The 22269-nt window shown below is 42.4% G+C and overlaps 1 protein-coding gene and 1 long non-coding RNA gene across 8 annotated transcripts in view; one reads left to right on the plus strand and one right to left on the minus strand.

The window, feature by feature from the left end:
• Positions 1-3713: 3713 nt before the first annotated feature.
• On the minus strand, positions 3714-8263 carry LOC127047865 (uncharacterized). Its single transcript, XR_007773489.1, has 2 exons — positions 8176-8263; positions 3714-4085 (listed from the first exon to the last, which is right to left on the minus strand). It is a non-coding gene; the product is annotated as an uncharacterized LOC127047865 (long non-coding RNA).
• Positions 8264-8534: 271 nt separating this feature from the next.
• The window catches only part of BLTP1 (bridge-like lipid transfer protein family member 1), a 233015-nt gene continuing 219280 nt past the window's right edge, over positions 8535-22269 (plus strand). For 6 of the 7 annotated variants that reach the window (XM_050946197.1, XM_050946193.1, XM_050946196.1 and 3 more), the window contains exon 1: positions 8535-8631. The gene's annotated coding sequence lies outside the window, so the exon portion shown is untranslated. Of the gene's footprint in view, positions 8632-11318; positions 11386-22269 lie in introns of all 7 variants that reach the window. The other variant, XM_050946192.1, reaches the window with a different exon arrangement.

A 22269-nucleotide genomic window follows, 5' to 3' on the forward strand; every position in this document is an offset into this window, starting at 1 on the left:
TGTCCACAGGAGTCTGTTCTGGGACCAGTCCTATTCAACGTATTCATAAATGATTGGGGTAAACAGTGAGGTGGCAAAATTTGTAGATGATACAAAATTACTCAAGATAGTTAAGCTGGGAATGGGAAACAGGGAATAGATCGCTTGATGATGACTGTTCATTCCCTCGGGGGCACCTCGCATTGGCCACAGTAGGAAGACAGGATACTGGGCTAGATGGACCTTTGATCTGATCCAGTATGGCCATTCTTATGCTAGTGAGGTTTTATGCTAATCCTTATCTATGTGAGGCTCTAATATACTATGGTGATGGGGGGCATATAAACAGAGAGTCTAGAACAGACTTTGACTGTTCTGAAAGGGCTTTGTTGAAACAAAAAATGAACCCCAAGATGTAATCTCTTTGAATTAAGTTTTCTAAACGTAAGGTTAGACTATTCCTAAATAAATATATGGAGATATACCTATCTCATAGAAATGGAAGGGATCCTGAAAGATCATGGAATCCAGCCCCCTGCCTTCACTAGCAGAACCAAGTACTGATTTTGCCCCAGATCCCTAAGTGGCCCTCTCAAAGATTGAACTCAGAAACCTGGCTTTAGCAGGCCCATGCTCAAACCAGTGAGCTGTCTCTCCTCTATTTGCAATGATCACTCGTTACTATCAACTTTGGAAATATTATTTACTGGTGACAATCTGACAAAAAGAACTGACAGAGGGGCATCCTAAACATATGCACACTTTTACAGTGGGGATTAGTTTAAGTTTTAAACAAGCCTGCATTTACCTATCTGATTTAAATAATGCACAATGTTTTCTGGAGCTCCTACAACAGTGGTACAACTCTGAACCACCATAAGCACAGGCTAATGCTTTAAAAGAGCCCTAAGTGATTTGCCAAAGGTCACAAACTGAGTCAATGTCACAAGTCTCAGGTCTCAAGAGTCCCAGTCCTTCACTCTAACAACTAATTATTAGTAGGATTTCTGTCAAATGCAGAGATGTAGGTGGTGCAAGTTAGTGGTCAGAGCAAAATCAGAGGGCAGAACTGGAGGCATAGCCATGAGGCAAGCCAATAGTCAAAACCCGGAGTCAGAACAGAACCAAAGGGAAGAGCCACAGTCATGGTTAAGAGACAAGCCAGTGATCAGGGCCAGGAGTTAGGTATCAGGAATTTAGAGGGACTGGGGCTAGAGTGAAGCAGGCAAGGGACAGAGGATGAAAATAGGTCTCACTTCATGAGGAGCAGGGAAGATATTGAGTACCCACTAACTATCCTGCTATTGCTACAGGGCTTAAATAGTGACCTAGTTGGCTCTTTTAACCAATCATGGCACACAGTCATTTAGTGAGGGCCTAGCTGAGCTTATTGGGTTGCTAGGCAACCAAGCCCAGAAACTGCTAAATTCTTGATGACTTCATGCTGTCTGCTGGTAAAATAAATAAATTATAAAACATGGGCCAAATTCTGCTTTCATTTGCACCAGTTTAATGTAGACTTCAGTTAAGTTGCTTGGGATTTGCACTAGTGTAACTGCTAGTAGAATTTAGTCCCATAGATACATTTAGGGTTGCCAACAGTCCCATATTACAAGTGACATCCCTTATTTAAATAGAAAATTGCCTGTCCTGTAATAAATCAGTATGGGATGCCTTTTATCCCATATTTCAATGGCAGGGGGCCGATACTCAGGAGTGCATCTTTCCCTTCAGTGCCGCACAGAGAAAAAGGATGGGGCCACACTCAAGGTCCAGGCTGGGGAGGGGAGTGGAAAGATGCACACGTGTGTACTGGCCCCCTGTTGGACTGGGCCGCCTGCTGACCCCAGCCCATGAGCATATCCCATCAGCTTTCCCTGCGCAGGCCCTGTCTGGCAGGAAAAGTGGACGGGACTGTGTGGCTTGGAGCTGTGCTGAAGGGCCAGGTGTCTCTCCACCAGCTCCGCAGCAGCCTCGCCCCCCGCAGCCCTCAGGGAGTCTGGGCAGGCAGTGGGGAGCAGTGGGGTCTCTCCTGCCTGGCCCAGGGCACCTATGTGAGCCTTGTTAGGGCCAGCACCAAGCCTGCCCACAGCAGAATGCCAAGTCCCAGTCACTTTGAAGTGCCCAGGAGGCTCTGGATATGCAAGTGCAGTCATGGGAGGAGGCCCTGGGGCAGCAGGCAGCTCTGGATTGATCGAGACAGCATGGTGTCCTGGTGGAGGAGGTGGCAGGGGCCTAGCCTGGCCCAGCTCTGGGGCTTCTGTTGCCTGGTACTGGGCTTCTGGAGGGCTTTGCTTGCCTGCCCCATGCCCTGCACATGCAACGTTGCACAGATCTAGTGTAGTGAACCTGTGCTGGATATTGTGTCCTTCCCCATCCAGAAGAGGAGTGTTGGGAGTGTGCAGAGAGCCTGGAGCCATCAGGGAGAGAACATCTGAGGTCTGTCCTGTATTTTTTAAATACAGTGTTGGCAATCTGTATAGCCTTGAATAGCAAATTCATGTTTACCCGCATATAGAAACTGAAACAGAGATACGGTTGGTTGGAAGATTAGAACAGCCAAATATATATGTGCTTGATCATTTCTGGTATGAACCACTGAAGCAGCACATTGTACTAAATTGACCTTGGAACATAAATATTATTAGGCCAAATTCTGCCCTCATTTCTATCTACTCATAATATAAAAATCTTAGCTGTAGGCATTTAGGCTACAATCCTGCAGGTTAGTCTGTGCAGGTGGGCCCTTATACCAATCAGAGCTCCATTAAAGCCAATGGAGAGCAGCATGGCTGGAGGGCTCTGCCCATAAGGATGAACTGGCAGGAGCAGGGTATTTATTCTGAATCAACATTTTTTCTTGTTATTGGATTTATCACTTTTAGGAATTAAGCCACAACTTTTATGTTTGAACCCTGATAAAGGTTATATTGTTACAGGTTACAAAGGACATAAACACAAACAGAACCCCGACCAGGGGTATTCTGTCTGCTACCCAACATCCATAAACCTGGAAATCCTGGACGACCCAACATCTCAGGCATTGGCACCCTGACAACTGGATTGTCTGGCTATGTAGACTCTCTTCTCAGGCCCTATGCTACCAGCACTCTCAGTTATCTTCAAGACACCACTGACTTCCTGAGGAAACTACAATCCGCTGGTGATCTTCCAGAAAACACCATCCTGGCCACCATGGATGTATAAGCCCTCTACACCAACATTCCACACAAAGATGGACTACAAGCCAGCAAGAATAGCATCCCTGATACCATCACAGCAAACCTAGTGGCCAAACTTTGTGACTTTTTCTTCACCAACAACTATTTCAGATTTGGGGACAATCTGTACCTTCAAATCAGCGGCACTGGTATGGGTTCTAGCCCACGAAAACTTAAGCCCAAATAAATTTGTTAGTCTTTAAGGTGCTAGAAGTACTCCTCGTTCTTTTTACAAACAGAAATGTTTCTATTATAAAATGTATCTTTCTTTTTCTCCCTCTTTCATATTTAACATGCTTTACAAAATTTCGTCTTCTAGTTTTTCAGTTTGTTTTTCATATTCAACATTTTAAGGGCATTTTCCTGAGCACAGGCAGAAACATTACTTTTTCAGAGAGGTCAGCACAGTGCTTTCTGTGAAACAAGTGGGTTGAGGGTAGCAGAGGGTGAACATTTTTCCTACAGGCTTTCTCCAACAGAATGGCCATCATGTATACATTTCACAGGTGGGAGTATATCAAAATGAAAGCTTTATTCTATACTTGTTGGTCTCTTATTCACCAAGCACTATTCCATGTCACTGTCCACCATCCTGCATGCTTCCAGGAAGAGATATGGTAAAAAGTCTCCATGGAATTTTAGCCACATCATCATTGCCATGGCAAATCCAAAATGGATATAGCTTCTTTGCAAATTGAGCTCCATGATCGCCAGCCATGTAGCAGCATTCCTTGGTAAACATACTCCGTAATTAATTGGTCTTCCATCCTAATGTCATCTGTACCAAAAGCCAAAACCAAACCATTACTGATGGTGGTGGTTTCTGCATTCAGCTCTGAAATCCTCATTGCTGATCTTGTCCTGCCACTTAATATGGAACAGTTGCTGAAGATAAAGAGAATCAAAATGTCAATCCAAATCTTTTCAGCCTTCCTCAATGCCCACATTTCACTGCTGTACAACAATTGGTATAACTGCAGTTCTGTAGATCCATAGCTCCATAGCAAACTGGATCATGATGTCCTCACAGAGGCTGATCAAGGACCCAAAATGTGGCAGCAGCTGCTGCTATACAAATGTCTACATCTTTTGAGCATTTTCTAGCACTATGACACTTGCCAAGTATTTGACACAAATATTTTAGCCACATGACTCCCATGACACTTATAGCTAAGAGCTAGCCCATCCTTTTGAAATGTAAGAGTGTTTTCCATACCATATTTAGTAATGGTGCAGGGACACTAATAATAATAATAATAATACATGAAGGATATAACTCTGTATTACAAAGTAGCTCATTTGCTCCACTAAACCAGGACTGTCTCTTATTATTCTTATAACAATGTGGCCCTGATACTAATTATGGCATCTGGGCATACAAGAATGTAAATGTTATGTAATTGTAGTAATATTTAGTATTTCACTACAATGAAAAGGACCTCCCGAGATAGAGTAAAAAAGATGGGAGAGGCAGATCTGACAAAGATATTTCACAGGGCTCCTGGCCAGTGTTGGATAAAGCCTAAATGAAGGCTGAGTCTACCAGAATTTCTGGGCACACCTAAGGAATTCTCACTATCAGTCCAACTTCATCATAAGGGACCCATTGTGTGTCTGAGTGAGATCTTCTTGCAGACACCTAAAGCATCAGAAGAGATCCTGGTGGCTCCAAAATGCTACCTAGTCTTTGTTCTGAACTGGCTGGGTGGCATTCCTCCCCTGTACCTGCTTGCAGGCAGAAGGATCTGCACATCAGTCAGTTAGTAAGACATCCAGATGGACAGACCAAAGTGAACTGCTACTCCCACACTGTGAGTGTCAGATCCCTGAAGATCAGAATACTGTGTTCACACATTCAGATAACCTCTTTAAACTAAGATCCTGAGCTGGGAGGGATTCTGCTTTAATGCACTGCTGCTAGCAGCAGGGCCTAAAATGAAAGAGAGAATTATAACTGCAAAAGAAAAGGTACACGTTGAATTATCTATAGCAGTGCTATATTTTTAGTAGTATTTAAGCATACATGCATTAAAAAAAACAAGCAACCCAAAACAAAGCTTCCTAGTTTTAATGTAACTAAAAAAAGGTTTGTTTGCCAACCTTGAATAATTTTGGTAACTATTTTGATAAAATTTGTATGTTTAGGCTATTTTTAATATGAACAATTTCATGAACATTTAAAAAAATAAAAATGGTTCTCTTTAGAACATTTAAAAAAAAGTTGCAATTTTTACAAAAATTGCTTTTCATTTCCATCCAGCTCATATTTACCCAATAGTATGTTTCACTGTTTAGTATTATATGATTTTGGAATGAAAGACACTACCAGGCAGATCCTCAGCAGGTATAAATTGTAATTGAAGTCAGTGAAGTTATGACAATTTATACCAGCTGTGGATGTATCCCTGTATCCTGTTAGGGGTTCAGTTCTGTGAGATACTGAACACCCTACCTGTCTAATGACTTCCATGGGACTCAAGGAATGTCAGCATCAACCAGGTATGCTTAGTACCTTACAAAACTGAGCCCATAATGCATACACATAATGACAGTTTGGGATGTTGTTTAAGCCTTAACTCTGATTTTCCAACTTTTGTGGTTTAAATTAGAAACTTAACATTCCAGTAAGAGTTTTGGTTAATAAATAGTCAGTGCCCCTTCCCCCATACATTATACATGATAATTTGTATCTATTTTGCTTTACAAATGTATTTTAGGTACTTTCAGTTTCATGTGATACAATGTTAGTTTGCAGAATTCTACACTGTGCAATTGTAAATAACTCTACAAGCTCATTATATCATATTTTTTAATGCTGAATGCCCAGTCATGACTAAACAAACATTGGAAAATTAGTTTCAAATCTTATTTTCCCTTTGCTGAATTCCATGCCAAAACTTTTGTACACTGGCTTGCATGGAACAAACAGAAGACAAAATATGAACAAGCAGAATACAGTTATCTGAGAACTGGAAAATAAAATATTTCAGCGTTTATAAAAATCATGAAACTGTGAGCAAATGAGGCAACAGTATTTGTTGTGGGATCACACATAATTAAGCCAGAATGTATTGTATGTGCCTGATTACAATAAAGAAGAATGTGCGTGTCAGGATCAACTGCTTCTCTAACTATATAATGACTCACAGATGATCATGATAATGTTGTAGTAGATCCAGCAACTGGATTTACAATTTATTATGTTCCAGCTTCAGTTAATCTATCTGGGTTTCACCATTAAAGCCCAAAACAACTCTGACTGAACTTCATCATTGTTACGGTGATCTAGAGAAGATAGCCAAATTACAGATATCTAAATTTCCTTTAACAAACAAACAAGTACAACCCTGGCTACCCAATGCAGCATGATACCAATGGAACTGTAATTTCAACTTTTTTCTTTATTCCCTTCTTTTGCAATCTTGCCTCCATCTCTCTCTAACTTTTTCCTGCAACTGCTATTCTAATTTATGCATTCTCTTATCCCTGCTTCAGGAATTCTTTCTGTTCCTCTCTCCAAAAGTTAGTTTCCTTCAGCAGTCTGCTCTTGTTCTCATCCTCTTCAACTTCTTTAAACAGACTCTTGTCCTTCCCATGCTTCTTAAACTGCCTCTGATTCCTTCTCATTTCTTAATTAGCCTCTGGTTCTGTCTCACTGTTTTGTCTCCCCAGTTGATGAACTCTTTCAGAACCTTCTCCCTAGGGCATTCTAATATTTTGTCTCTTGGTTAGGGACATCTGAAGGAGAGATTTACTTTGGGCCCAGTTCTTCAAATTCTGGCTCAGATGAGTAATGTAAACAGAAACATTTTTTAAATTTATATAATCAATGTCAGGACTCAGAAAAATCCTATTCTATAAATAAATACTGTACACAATAGATATTTCTGTGGATTTTGATAGTTCTCTAGGGTGGAAATGATTAGGCCATGTCTGCAGAGCTTACAGAGGCACAGCTATACCACTGCAGTTGCGTTGCTGTAAGATCTCCCATGTAGCCGTTTTATGCCCACAGGAGACAGCTCTCCTGTCGACATAAGTAAACCACCCCCAATGAGGGGTGGTAGCTATGTCGGCTCCTGCCGCCATAGCGTTGTCCACAACTGCACTTCTGTTGGTGTAATGTATGTCACACAGGGGTGTGGTTTTTTTCATGCTCTTGAGCAACATGTTATACCAACAAAAGTGTAGATATAGCCTTAGCAAAAAACCAAAGTAACCACACAAACCCACACAAAGGTTGCCCTTGTTGCCATTTTGAGTTTATAGGACCAGAAAGTAGCATTTTTCAAAAGGACTGCAGAGGACAGCTTTCCATATTTATTTTTCAATCATTTTAGAAGCAGATATGTCTTGGGAGAGAAAAAAACATTACTGACCAACGTGTCCCTGTTTTTGTTGAGGAAAGACCTCTTGCAGTGTAAGCCCTTGGTAACTTTGCATGGGCAGTAATGATCCTATGCATCTCTTACAGAATTAAGAGCTGGTCCTGGGGCCCAGACCAAATTTCCCTTCTCCCCATTGCTGTGCAGAGTGCTGTCTCCATGTTAAAGTAGAGCCCTTTCATTGTTGCTTTATGTGTATTTTGCATGCAGTGTCTTACCTCTGGAATTCAGTAATATTTCAAGCCATACATTTTTTTGTGTGGGTTTTGATTGAAAACACTGAGCATGTTGGGAGATGTTTAAACTAGGCTTTTGTTTCAGACTGCCCTATGCGAAATCTGGATCATGGCCCAGACCTGGATTCTTTCAACCATGAGAATAATTTAGGTGTGGCCCGGACTGCGGTTTGCTGCAGGCCCCTCGCTGGTCACAGGGACTGGAAAGAGAAGCTTTGGGTAGAGGCCGGTAAATATGGACCGCAGAGAAATAATAACAAACATTGCGTAGCATCTGTGCAACCCCGGAGCCCCTGAGCTATTCACTGACTGCTCGTCCCGCACACTGAAGACCACAGCTACCGCAACACTCACCGCGCCCGCCCAGGGCAATGAATGAACAATCTCCTGCACTCCGGGCGGGGCGCTGAAGGGGGCACAGGAAGGGGGCGGGACCGCTTCGGCGGGAATATTGACTATTCATAAGGTTACACGTAATTATTCATGAGATAAACCCTTTGAACTGTGAAGGCGTCCGCGCGCGCGCACTAGCCCCTACCAGCCCACTCCCTCCTGACTTCAGCCTTGTGTAGGAGGATCCCCCGCAGGGCCTCGTTTTGCCATTGGCTATGGAGGGATTCTTCCACCCGCCTTCGTAGGATGCAGTGCGTGGTCATTGGCCACCCGGCCCGGTTGTGCCCGGCGATTGGTGGGCGGCGCTGAGGGACGGCTGGCTGGTGCGTGCGGGCAGAACTCTCCGGTGTGTGCGACAGCCGCCGGGGCTGTAGTAAGAAGCGGGGAGGGGTGCGGATGTAAACACTGGACAATGGCGTAAGCGAGGGGGCGCCGGCCGGGCTGGGGGCGCAGGGTGGGGTGGGGCACTATATGCCGCCCCTGTGTGCGCGGGGTGGCTGGCGCTGGGGGCCCTGTAGGGTGACCAGATGTCCCGATTTTATAGGGAGAGTCTTGATATTTGGGGCTTTTTCTTATATAGGTGCCTATTCCCCGCCCCCCCCCCCCCGCATCCCAGTTTTTCACACATGCTGTCCGGTCACCCTGCGTGAGGAGCGGGCTGCGGACCGTCTGGGGGAGCCCTGGGGGCAGGGGTCTGCGGGGGGCGGGCAGGGCTGTCGGTGGGCAGGGCATGGGGAGTCTCTTGGCGCTGCTTTGCCCTGCCCCAGCTGTACAATGGGCAGAGCGAGACTTGCCTCAGGAGGTGCCTTGACTGGTGTCCTCTGTAACCTTCTCCTGTGGGACATACTAATTGGAAGTTGTTTTTTTTAAAATTTATTTGTCTAAGTTTCTTAGTTACCTAGTAATTCTTGTTGCTCCCATTGGATCTCCTGAAAATTGGGGCTAGCCTCTCACCTCCTCCCTCAGGTGTCCTCTGAGTTGCTCCTACACTGAAGTGAAACTAACATTAGCCTGGTCATTTTCACTCAGCATACAGAGGCTGCCCTACACCTGGCCTGTACTGAGCAGAAAATGAAACCAACTGCCTTTACAGCAGGGTTAGTCCTGTGCTGTTGCTCTCCCACTTGGAGCCCAGGTATAGGGTGCACACAGAGACACTCTCTTTACAAGAAGTTTTAAAGAAGGTGGTATAAATTTGTGTACCATAAAACCTGATTGTAATCTGAGCTTCATGAGTCAACACTTCTTATGTCAATAATTCATGGTAACAAAAACAAGATGCCATAAAACTGGATTGGAACAAAAGTGTGGCGCTAATGAGATGATGTTGTTGGTATAGCTAGTGAAGCAGCGGGTGTAGGAAGAGAACAACAGCACCAATAAGATCCTTCCTTACAAGACTGTCAAAATGCATGGCTATGTGGGAATCCTATTCTGAATCTGTGCTAGCTGTAACATAACATTTTATGCATGCATCTGAGGAAGTGGGTATTCACCCACGAAAGCTCATGCTCCAAAACGTCTGTTAGTCTATAAGGTGCCACAGGATTCTTTGCTGCTTTTACAGATCCAGACTAATACGGCCACCCCTCTGATACATCACATTTTATTGCACTTGTCAGCTCGCTGTGGTCTCAAACCTATACAGCCAAGCCATAGTAAAAACAAAGTAGGTCCATTAGTTGTAAATTTAAATAGATGTAACCTCCGAAATAATTGATATATATACCCACCCACCACAAAACACTTCCTAATGCTAATTACGATGACATACAAACTGACTCCTAAAAGAACATCTGTACTATCTGAAATTAGTAAGAACATTGCCTTCTTTTGGGGAGATAAAAGATTTTAGGGCTATGTGTGTCTTTAACTTGTAAAGGTGAAAAGACAAAAAATACAAAATATGGAATGGAGAGCTCCTGCTCTGTGACATACCTCACTCTGTGAATACTGTATAGTATCAGGGTTTCATTAATATTTCGGGATAGAGGTGGGAGTGGCCATCTTCAGTGGCATATTTCTCTTCCTATTCTGTAGTAGTTCAAGTAGAACAAACTCTCACAAAGTCTCTAGACCTTCTTGCGTAACAACGGAAGGAGGTTCAGCACAGCTCCTGTAGGATCACTATGTTCTGGGGTGTTTGTAGGCCAACATCCCCTGCTGCTTCTTCAGCCCTCTGTAACCTTATCCTGTGGGACATACTAATTGGAAATTCTGTGAGAGGAAGCTTGTGGAGTTTCTTGGGAGCTCTGTCCCACTCCTGTGTATGTCTTCATAGAAGAAAAAAATCAGTGATATGCTTGAAAAAAGTTTTCAAGTGAGAGTATGAATTACATGAAATCATAAAAGTTTAAGGACCTCCAATTTGTTTGGTCTGTACAGAAAGATTCACTTTTGGGGATGATCTTTGTCAACTATAACTATCAGTATCTCTGATCCTTTGCTTAATGAGTGACATATTCTAGTTGCCTTAAAAAACCCAAACCCCATAATTTTTTAATTTGTCTAAGATCATATTGAAATAATTCTATTTCATACTGAAAATGTTTTTAATAGTGTTACAAATGTAAGTTATGTTTCCAGTACAGTGTAAAACATCTTGAAAGACTAATTATTCAATATCTTAACATTGAAAGACTAATCATAGTCCATACCTGAATTTTTGTTACCCATTTCAGTAATGCTTCAGTTGTTAAAAGAAGTAGGCCCAGGATTCTAATCATAAAACTATTTTTGGACTGAATAGAACAGTGAGTAATCACTTACGGCCCGTAATCATCATCATTATAGACATAGGTTCGTTGTTATATGTGTGCTCCTTGGCAAGCTTGACCTAAGGTTTGTGGCATGACTTTTGTGTTGTACAGCACTCAAATATAGCGGATGAGAGAAATTAAAAAAAACAAAGTTTTTAATGTAGTATGAAAATCAGGAAAGCAGTCATGATAGATCCCCTCTGATATTTAATTTGCTATTAAATTAAATTTTTACTTTGTCCATTAATTTTTAATTTTCATTGTTCTTCACAGTTTTGTGTTTAAAATGTGTAACTGTATTACATTTATTGTAATACAGTTACACATTGTATACATTACATCCAGAAGCTGTCAGGATGGAAGTTGAAGGTTTGGACAGTTGAGGGGGGAGAATTTGAGCTCTTGGCACCTGGTAATAATTGGAGAGGCAGTATTGGTAGTGCTAAGCGTGTTAACAAGATGTTCAAATTATCATTGGTAAAATACTTACATTTTAAGGAAGCAATCCTGCACTCAGCTCCATGTGAACATGAAAGATCTGGGCTTAAATTTGCATAATCAGGCCTTGATGCTGCAAATACTAATACATGTCCTTAACTTTACCCCCAGGCAGTGGTCTTATTGAAGTTAATAGAAGCGTATGATGTTAGGTATGTACATAATTCTTGGGGCCTAAGATTTCTAAATTGTTCATTTATGTGGGGCATTGAAGCATTTCACCTGTCTTGAGTATATTTAGAATGACTGTAGACTTCAGTCAACATTTTATATGTTTATGTTTCATTCACTTGTGGAAGGTGCCCTTTGCAGCCTTAATGGCTAGATACTTAACAGCTTTCTTTTTAAGAGCTTGGCTTTTGTGCCATTATTCTGTAGCAGATTCCACAGAAGCATGGGGTATGCAGAGCCCTGGTTATGAATAGTGGCTGCATTCTTTTTGCATGGGGTTTTGGTAGAAGTTTTAGAACTTTGAAATGTTTTCCTCCAAGGTAAAGAACAGTATTGCCAAACCAGCCGTTCATAAAATCATGAGAGAGACAACAAAGAATCATGAGTTCTTTGAAAGGGGCAGTGTCTTTTTATCTGCCTTTTAGTTTTAAGCCTTTAGGCTTTGTTTTGTTTTTTGCTCTTTGCTGACATCCCAAGAGTTGGAAACTTAAACTTTTTCTTTTTCAAATGAAAGCTAAGACTTTCTGGTAATCATACTTAAGGCCTCGTGTCTGTCACGGATTCCGTGACTTTCTGTGACCTCTGTGACTTCTGCAGTGGCCAGTGCAGCTGGTTCTAGGGCTGTCCTTGGGCCAGCTACTTTGGCCACTGTTGGGGCAGTCTTGGGCCACCACTTACCTCCCCAGCAGCAGCAGTATTTTGGGTGCGGGAAAGGGGCTCAGGGTTTGGGTAGGGGGTTGGGATGTGGTGCGGTGCTTACTTTGGGGGGAGGGTGGGGCTGTCCAGACAGGGGCGGCTGTAGGTATTTTGCCACCCCAAGCATGGCAGGCAGGCTGCCTTCGGCGGCTTGCCTGCGGGAGGTCCCTGGTCCCGTGGATTCGGCAGTACGCCTGCGGGAGGTCCGCTGAAGCCATGGGACCAGCGGACCCTCCGCAGGCATGCCGCCGATGGCAGCCTGCCGCCCTTGCGGTGACTGGGGGAGCGCTCCCTGTGGCTTGCCATGCCAGGCATGCGCTTGGTGTGCTGGTTCCTGGAGCCGCCCCTGTGTCCAGAAGTGGCCAACATGTCCATGCTGATCCTAGGTGGAGAGACCAGGGGGCTCTGCGTTCTGACCCTGCCTGCAGGCACTGTCCCCACAGCTCCCATTGGCTGCGGTTCCCAGCCAATAGGCACTGTGGAGCTGGCACTTGTGGTGGGAGCCGGCGCTCATGACGGGGGCAGTGCACAGAGCCCTCCTGGCCCTTCCTCCCCCTAGCAGCTGCAGGGACATGCCGGTCACTTCCGGGGAGCCGTGCTGAGCCAGTTGGGGAGCCTGCCAGCCCTGCCAACCCTCCTCCTCCTCCTCCCACCAGCACCAGCAGGGGTCCCAGGCTACATGCTGCTGCATGGCTTTCGCCCCCAGCACCAGCGGGGTCCTGGGCCACATGCTGCCCCTCCAAGCACCCATGTTCCCCTGGCCCACTCCCCTAGCATCCTCGGCTCCTCAGCCCAAATTTTAGTTAGGGGTATATAGTACAAGTCATGGACAGGTTACAGCCTGTGAATTTTTGTTTACTATCCATGACCTGTCCATGAATTTTACTAAAAGTACCCATGATTCAAATGCAGCCTTAATCATAATTCCTGGAGCCAAGGCTTTAAGAAAAACAACAGATATTGTGAGACTCGTGATAGAATTATGAGAATTAGTAACATTGCATCCTTTGTAATGACAAGAAGAGAGGTTTGTGTTAGATTGGATTAAAACTAATACCTGATTGACAATGCCAAGGAATAAGAGTAATTAAAAGAGAGTTTGTTTGCTACGGGATCTGGTTTTAGAGAATATTTCAAGTAGCTGAAAACAACAATATAGATTATTTTCAGAGGATGTTAAAAAAATCTGTTCTAAACAGATGTTTTTATTTATTTTTTTTTTTAAAATATAGCATTTTTGGCATGTTGGCCAAGCAGCATTGTGCTAGTTCATGAGAACCCAACAGTGAAACTGACTAGTTTCATTCTCCAAACTGAGTGAAATGCAGAAAGTAAGCAATTTAAACAGCTAAAAGTAAGCTTGTTTTTTTTTAATAATTTGTTCTTTATGTATTAAGTTGATTCTAGTAACACTGGTAAAGAAATTCCGGATATATATAGTTTTCTATGTTGATGGATTCCATTTTTCAGCAGTGAAAATAGTTTAGCCTTTTCCCTAAAAGAGAAATTTGAGACATTGCCAAAACAATGTATTGTTTTCTCTTCTGTCTCTGGAACAGCTCAACAAACACGTCCTTTTACCAGTTGTATTGATACTGTAAATGATGCAAAAATGAAGTAAACAAATATGTAAAATGTTAAGTACTATTAAGAAACTTGCAAAGTAATTGGTAAACTTCCCTCACAAGGTAGTTTTCTGTGAAGGAAGAACTTACTGGAACAATATTTGCCATATAGTATTGTTGGTAGGTTTTACACAGAGAACTTGAATCCTGCGTTTGTGCTATGTAAATAGAACTCTAAATGAGCTAGAGGTTCGGATCTAAAAGGACTAATACACATGAACCAATGTGTAATTTACTGCCTTTCTGCAGCTACAGACATGATTATCAATTATTAATTCATGATGTTAGTGTTTTATATATGTTGCAGGACAGATTTCAGGGAAATTTTTCCTCCTTATTCCTTTTTATCTTTAAGTGTAGCCTTAATAAGAAATAAGAGCCACAACTAATGAACAATGTGTTTTGTGTTCTGTTTGACATATTGTTTACTCGTGTGTCTGCATTACACGCGTCTTTCACCAATGTGTAGTGTACATACCCAAGTAGCTCCCTTAGCACTGGTATAAATAGCAGCGTATATGGTGAGGCACAACTAAGGAGAGTAAAGACGTGCCTGAAGGGTGCAGACAGGTATACACGCAAGTACATCCCTATGTGTCTCTCTACTCAACCAGGCTGTGCCTCCCTGGCTGTGCTGCCATTTTTAGCAGTGTACTGTGCTGCTGCTGGAGCCTTTCTGTGCTGCAGGAAAAAACTCTAACCATGGGAAAAGCTGTGGCAGGGGAGATGGCAGGGAAAACTGTGCCAGCTTCCTGATGCTGCAGCCCTTACCCCACCATAGTGAAAGAGTCCGGCAACAGAGAGAGGCTCTGGTTGAGCCTTTCTCTGCTGCATCCTCTCTACGAGAGCCTTTCACGAGCATGTGTATCTACATACCACAATGTGGATGCAGTGTGCTTTTTCACTACAGTGTGTACCTACAAGTAGACTGCACACTGCCACCAGTGGTTTATAGTGTAGAAGTAGCCTCAGATGGTACAACCGGACAAGCAGTGCCTGTTGGAGTGCTCTTGCATACTCCCTTTGCCCCTCTGTCATTGTTCCCTGAATATTCTAAGGCAGGGCTATAAAAGGGTGTGTGGCACTCTGGCTGCCTCAGTTCCATCCCACTGGCACCTCAGTCATGGGTTATAACTAAGGTTGTGAGGAAGAGGGGAAGGGGAATGGGAATATGCAGAGGCCACTTGAAGGAGAAACAGAGGTTACTTGTCAACAGAGTTCTTTATGATGGTGTCATAAACAGATAGTTAAGGGTTAATGTCTCTTTTACCTGTAAAGGGTTAAGAAGCTTAGTAAACCTGGCTGACACCTGACCAGAGGACCAATCAGGGGACAAGATACTTTCAAATCTCGGTGGAGGGAAGTCTTTGTTTGTTTTGTTCGTTGTTCGCTCTTGGGGCTAAGAGGGACCAGACATGCACCCCAGGTTTCTCCAATCTTTCTGAAACAGTCTCTCACGTTCAAAATAGTAAGTACTAGCTAGAAAAGGCGGATTAGTCTTATGTTTGTCTTCTTAACTTGTGAATGTGTATTTTGCTGGAAGGATTTTTACGTCTGTTTGCTGTAACTTGTATCTCAGGCTGAGGTGGAGGGGGGGAAGTCCCTCTAGTCTATATGAGCTGAATACCCTGTAAACGTTTTCCATCCTGATTTTACAGAGATAATTTTTACTTTTTCTTTCTTTAATTAAAAGCCTTCTTTTTTAAGAACCTGATTGATTTTTTCCCCTTGTTTAAGACCCAAGGGGGTTGGGTCTGAACTCACCAGGAATTGGTGGGGGGAAAGGAGTGGAGAGGAAGGTTAATTCCTCTCTCTGTTTTAAGATCCAAGGAGTTTGGATCAGTGTAGTCTCTCAGGGTAACCCAAGGAGGGGAAAGTCTGGGAGGGGGAAAGGAGGGGGAATGGTTTGTTTCTCCTGGTTTTAAGACCCAAGGGGTTTGAGTCTTAGGTTTCTAGGGAAAGTTTTAGGGGAACAGAAAGTGTGCCAAACACTGTATTTTGGCTGGTGGCAGTGCTATCAGATCTAAGCCAAGAATTAAGCTTAGAAGGGTACGTGCAGGTCCCCACTTTTTTGGACGCTAAAGTTCAAAGTGGGAAAAATACCTTGACAGATGGACTCTGTACATTTCCACTACATGCCCACCTTTCCCTCTTCCTAGGAGCTTTAATTATAGCTCATAACTGATGAGGTGGTGGGAAGGAACTGAGGTAGTCAGAGCACTTTGCCCTAGAAAACTCAGGAACAGAGAAGGGGAGAGGTAAAAGGGGGTATGAGAGTGCTCCAATGGGCACTGATTGTCACATGTGCAACTCAGATGGTGAAATATCTGGTGCATCCTCAGAGTATAAATATGCAGAGTCCATCTCTAAGAACTCCAGTAACCTCCGTTTACCCTTATCACAGTGCAACCTGGGCAGCTCACAGTTTACACCGTCTAGATGGAGCTCATTGGAGGCAGAGGCCAAATCTTTCCTTTTTTTCAGTAATGTATCTATGCTAGGTACATTTTAGAGGCTGATAAATAATTTGTGACCACAGGAGGCTTCTGATAGCTCAATTTCACCTTTCACTGGAAATATGATGGCATTATGGATCATTTGTCTTTTTCACTCTCCCACCTGAATCATTTGTGTCATTAGCTGGATCTTGTAGTAGAAATATTGGAGACTTTAGGTGAAAGGAAGAAGTAGAATGGATAGAAAACTAAAACTGCCATCTCGTTTTTTTTCTTTCTGTTTTCCTTAAGAAGCTTACAATGTTTTTCACACCCTATGGTAAATGGAGCGATATCCTGAAATACTCATGTAACGCATCCTTTCAGCTTATGTAAATTAGTAGACGTTATTAGATAAATCTCCCTAAATATAATCTGGTATGTTGAGTGTTGCAAAAGTACAGTTTGCTATGCTGCATTTTAAATTTTTCATAATTGCTGTAGGAATTGGGAGTTTGAATGATCTGTCAGTACAAAGTATTTAGTCAAAGGGAGGAGAGGTAACCCTGTAAATTACTTAAACATATACTACAGTAACAGAAGAGGTTTTTCCATCACCATATTAAATCCACCCCTTCAAGAGACAGAGGTAGGTTGAGGGACGTATTCTTCTGTCAACCTAGCTGCATCTATGCCTGGTTTCAACCTAAAACTTAGGTCGACCTAACTATTTTGCACAAGTGTGAGATCTTTTTCACAGACTTGAGTGATATAGATAGGTCAACCTAAGTTTTTTAGGTGCGAATCAGGCTTAGAACACCAAATATGGGATGGAGGGGAGATGACTAAGGTGTTCTCTATTTCCTTCACCCCCAAATTTAAAAATGCTCTCCATTAGAATTAGAAGAGTTGATCTGCGCTCAGACGGTCAGATTATAATGTTGTTTATTCCTACAAGGTGATGTTAGGAAGGGGAAGGTGTTACAAAGAGGAAAAGATGACCAACATTAGAAGGATAGGTGAACCTTGCTTTTTTCCTTCTGCTGTGTTTCCACACAAGCCACATCTTGATTCTGTAGCTGAGAGTATTAAGTAGTCATCTGTATTTTCACCTTCTGTTCTAGGTCTTTATGATAGTCTTACAATTCAGTTGTTTCTTGCTTTGCTTCAGCTGTCCGTTGCTACACTAAGCAACACTATTCCAATGACCAAGAATGCTGGAGAGCATCATCGGTGATCATAATGCCAATATATGTGCAGATGCTACAAAGCATTCTGCAGTCTGCTCTCTTCTTCCTTTCTTCTTTCTCGAGTGAGCATTACTGCTGTGGCACTCTGAGCTGCCAGTAATGTGATACTGAATCTGGGTCTTCAAAGGTAGCTTTTTGTGTTTGTGTGCTGCCAGGCAAGCTATTTGGTGGGTTTCTATTCTTCTTATCATATTGGTGTAAATACAAATGCTCTCTAAATGTCATGTGGACATGTATTCATTTAGACAGAGCTGTCTCTGTTGTTGTTAACAATGTTAACACCTCACATCCAGTCAGGTTAAAATGAAGTTTGTTTTTTGTAGTGACTAATAGATCTTTTTCACAAAAGCAGCTAATTTTAGGTAATTTAAGATAAATTCTTATTCATTAATTGCCAGTTAATAGTTCAAATTTGGAAACTGGATGAGGATGAAGTACATCTCACCAAGATTATGAGTGCTGCTGGTGCTAGAAAGTGGAAAAGGAGAGCACCTGATTAATACTAACATATTTCAGCCAATGAAACACATTTTTAACCAAAATAGCAAGTGTAGTATTTCTAATTGGTACCCAGCATCCTCCTCTATTCTTTCTGTTTCTAGTAGAGCTGTATCTTAATTTGGCAGTCAGCAATGATAGGTAAATCCAGAAAATTGACATAACTATAGTGCACTGTTTCTCAAATTGGGTTCGTTGCTTGTGTAGGGAAAGCCCCTGGTGGGCCGGGCCGGTTTCTTAACCTGTTCTGTCTGCAGGTCCGTCCGATCGCAGCTCCCACTGGCCGCGGTTCGCTGCTCCAGGCCAATGAGGGCTGCTGGAAGCAGCGTGGGCCGAGGGACTTACTGGCTGCTGCTTCCAGCAGCCCCCATTGGCCTGCAGCGGCAAACCATGGCCAGTGGGAGCCGTGATTGGCCGGACCTGCGGACGGGGCCGGTAAACATACCGGCCCAGCCTGCCAGGGGCTTTCCGTACACAAGCGGCAACCCCAGTTTAAGAAACACTGCTATAGAGATTCCATTTAATACAACAACAACAAAACTCAATACATTAAGCACTAAAGGCTGGTATTGTGTTGTATAGCACCATGCAGACAAGCTTCCAGTTCAGTTCAGTAGGACATGCTGCACTCTAATTTCAAGTATATAATCTAAAGAAGCAGTTTTAACCTTTCAAATCCATTTTAGCATGGACTTGGCATGTCTAATAGACCATGTGGATTTCCTATAGAGAAAACAGTCATGCTTTGTAGAAGATGCATGAGTGCAAATTTCATCAGCAAAACCATAAGTGGCCTGAAAGTGGTGTGCAACAAAGGGTTTTCTTCTGATCCCTGCTCCCCCATATGTATACCATGTTTTGTTACTCTTTGGCAGAGAAAAACGTAATTGCCAGAAATTCAGATTCTTATGAGTTTAGAACAAGGAACTATTACATCTGCAGAACTGATACTCTCTATCAGTTTGGGCACTGAAATGTAGAAATACAATTTGATGTCCAGAATAACCACACTCTTCTTTTGTTAAGCTTCAGCTAAAATGGTTCAGCAGTTTCCAAGAACGATATTAGAGAAGAATGCTTCCCTCCCACCTCCATGCACATTATTTTAAATAGTTTTGTTGAGAAGCTTTTGTACCTCCATATTTTGAAACAAGGGCTTGAGGTGGGGGTGGGGATGGGGTTGCAGAGGCGATCCCAACATCAAGAATATGCCTCTTGCAATTCCTGTGAAAATCCAGCCAAATTTGGCCAGATTACAAGCCTCTGAATATAGCAGTTTGCGCATGCTTGGTACAGGTTGTTAGAAGCTGGCAGTTAAATTCTCTGAAGATTTGATCTGTATGGAGTATGCTCCATAGCCACACAGTTCCTTCCTATGTGTTGACCAGACTGTGCATGTACCATGGAGAGAGACAGCATGCCCTGTTTCAGGGATGAGCAGAACTTTTCCTGCTGTTGTCTTTCCTGGTAGCTGGGGCTCCTGTGGTGTCAGGGATCAGAGCTGAGAGCAATGAGAGTCTCTTGTGCTCTTGATGTTCTGCCTGCTGGACTGCAAGCAGCATGGAGGAGAATTAGAAAGCAGCTTAACTCAGATGTGGATGGGTGAGAAGCAGAGGGAGGCAGGGAAAGGAGCTGGGGATGGGGGTGGATAGGTTTAGAGGGGAACAGAAACAAGGGTAGAAAGGTCTACAACCACTAAATCACACTCTCTTCCAGAACCTCAGATTGAACCTAGGATTCAAGTGTGTCAACATTCCTCTACTTCAGCAAATTTCCCATGGGTTTCACAGCTAAATGTGTATCATCACCCAGTAGTGGCTGGTCCATAAAGAAAATAAAAGCCTGGTAATGCTACAAGTTACTTTAGTTAGCTTCAGTGTTAGAGACTTATGTTGTGATCTAAAGATTTCAACCCTGCTGATGACTTGTGGCTGTCAATATTGGTTGCACATCATGGAGATTCTGCTGTTTTGCTTTTTAAAAATATAGGAAATGATGTACAATGTTACAGCTGCAGAGTCATGAAATACTAGAATTAAGGTTGCTTGTGTAACTTTAATTCAGCTTCTTGTGCATATGCATTATGATACAGCCTGTAGTTACATGATCAGATACTTTGTTTTCTAAGGAACCCCTGCCTTATTCAGTGTAGATAGTGGACCTGCTGTGTGAATGAATTTGGGATTGGTTCTGTTGGATCTCTGCCTTTTATGTTGGAATGTGTCGTGAATGATGCAGGGAACAATAGGAAGAGAGTGCACGGGCTCATGACTGAGGTAGCTGAATGCTGTCATGGAGAACTGAATTCTATTCCTGCCTCTGCACAGAGTAATAGTGAGCAAGTCCTATAAACTATACATTTTCACAGGTGGACACTAACTGTGTATTCCTCATTTTCTGTGTGCCCAATGTGAGACACCTGGAGCAAACTTGGAGAAGTGTTGTATGTTCCCAGTTGCAGCTGAAATCTAATCTAATCTAAGCACTATACCCACATGTACAGACACTCTTTCCCAACCTATATATTATATAATTTTTTTAACATTAGCTTTAGTAAAATAAGGGTAGGGGCCATGTACTAATTTAGTATTTTAAAGAAATTAACTGCCCATTCAAGAAGCATCATTAATCTTGTGCACTGAATGAAAAAATAGTGTGAAATTAAAGGCCATATCTCAATGCATACACACAAGGGGAACGAATTACAGTTGCACAGGCAATTTTACTGCTGGAATTTCCTAACATTTGAATATTTGATTTAGAAGAATGCAAAGGTTACAACATTAGGAGTGAAGGTTATAATGTAATATATAGGTTTGAAGTGTACCACACCCCCAGAATCTAAGCAGGAAATAATGAGTTTTGAAACTAAGTTGCCGTGAGAGACCACACTGCTCCCTGAGGATTGCTTCTGCTGAAATGTTGATGTCATGAGGGAACTTGCATTAGTTTTAAACCTTAGTTTGTTTTTTTTTAGAAAAAAATACTGCAAAGTACATATATGTAAGGGAGTACTTTGTCCATCACAACTGACCTATAGCTTTCTGCAGATGGCTTGCAAATAAAGCCAGTTGTATTAAAGAATAGCTGAAGAATAAGATCTTCTTCTTTCTGCTTCATTGACGGTCTCTGGGTTGAGCTCTATATGCATTTTGTTGGTAAGTGATCTTTGTGCCCCTTTATTGCATGAGCATGAAATATTGTTTGTAAGATACTGTACTTAATCTCTTACAACAGGTTTCCTTTATGTAAAATAGACAATATACCTTTTTCTTTCAGAGGTGTTGCGAGAGTAGGTAACTTAAAACTGTAGAGCTCTTTGAGATCCTTGGATGATGAGTGCTGTAAGTGCAAAGTACTATTCTAGTCCAAATCCTGCTCAGTTCATTCATGCCGCTAGTCCCATTGACTTTAATGGGGCTACTCATGTGAGTGAGATGAGCGGCATTTGGGTTATTTTTAGGCTTGTGTGCTGCACTTATCTTTGCATTCATTTATATAAACCCCAGACCTCCTTACTTTATCACATTCCTCCTTCGCATGTGTTAGAGCAGTGAGCAAGGATGTGCTCCTCATCTCAAAAGCAGCCCTGTATTAGTAACTTTGGTTAGCCATTCTATCATCTAAAAATAAAAATCCATCCTTAAGAAGCGGAAGTTTAAACATATGAAAATATATTAAACATGCTCCGGAAAATTCTGGATTGAATATCCAATTTATAGTTATTATTTGTCATTGGGACAGTCATTGGGAGGCTAATAAGCTAACATCTTCTGCCTAAGTCTCTAATGTTGGTTGGTTGTAGTAAAATTGTTTCCTTTTGATTAAACTGAGAGTGCCCTAACAATTAATCAAAAAAAACTTTCCATACAAAAAATAGCCACCTCACAGCATAGGAAGCAAAGTGAAATAAGTGTTTCATCTAGTAATTTAAAATAGCCAAGAAGCAGATCACTGAATCCCTCAGCTGTCCCCAGAAAACATAACATATGGTGCTCCTAATGGTCATTCTGACCTATTTCATTCACCAAGGAAATAATATCTCACACAGAGAGGTGGTCTCTTGGGTAGGTATGTCTCAAGCCAGTTAATGTTGAGTGTGATTTATAAAACATCTTAAATG

Source organism: Gopherus flavomarginatus, chromosome 3, assembly GCF_025201925.1.
Source record: "Gopherus flavomarginatus isolate rGopFla2 chromosome 3, rGopFla2.mat.asm, whole genome shotgun sequence".
NCBI lineage: Eukaryota > Metazoa > Chordata > Testudines > Testudinidae > Gopherus > Gopherus flavomarginatus.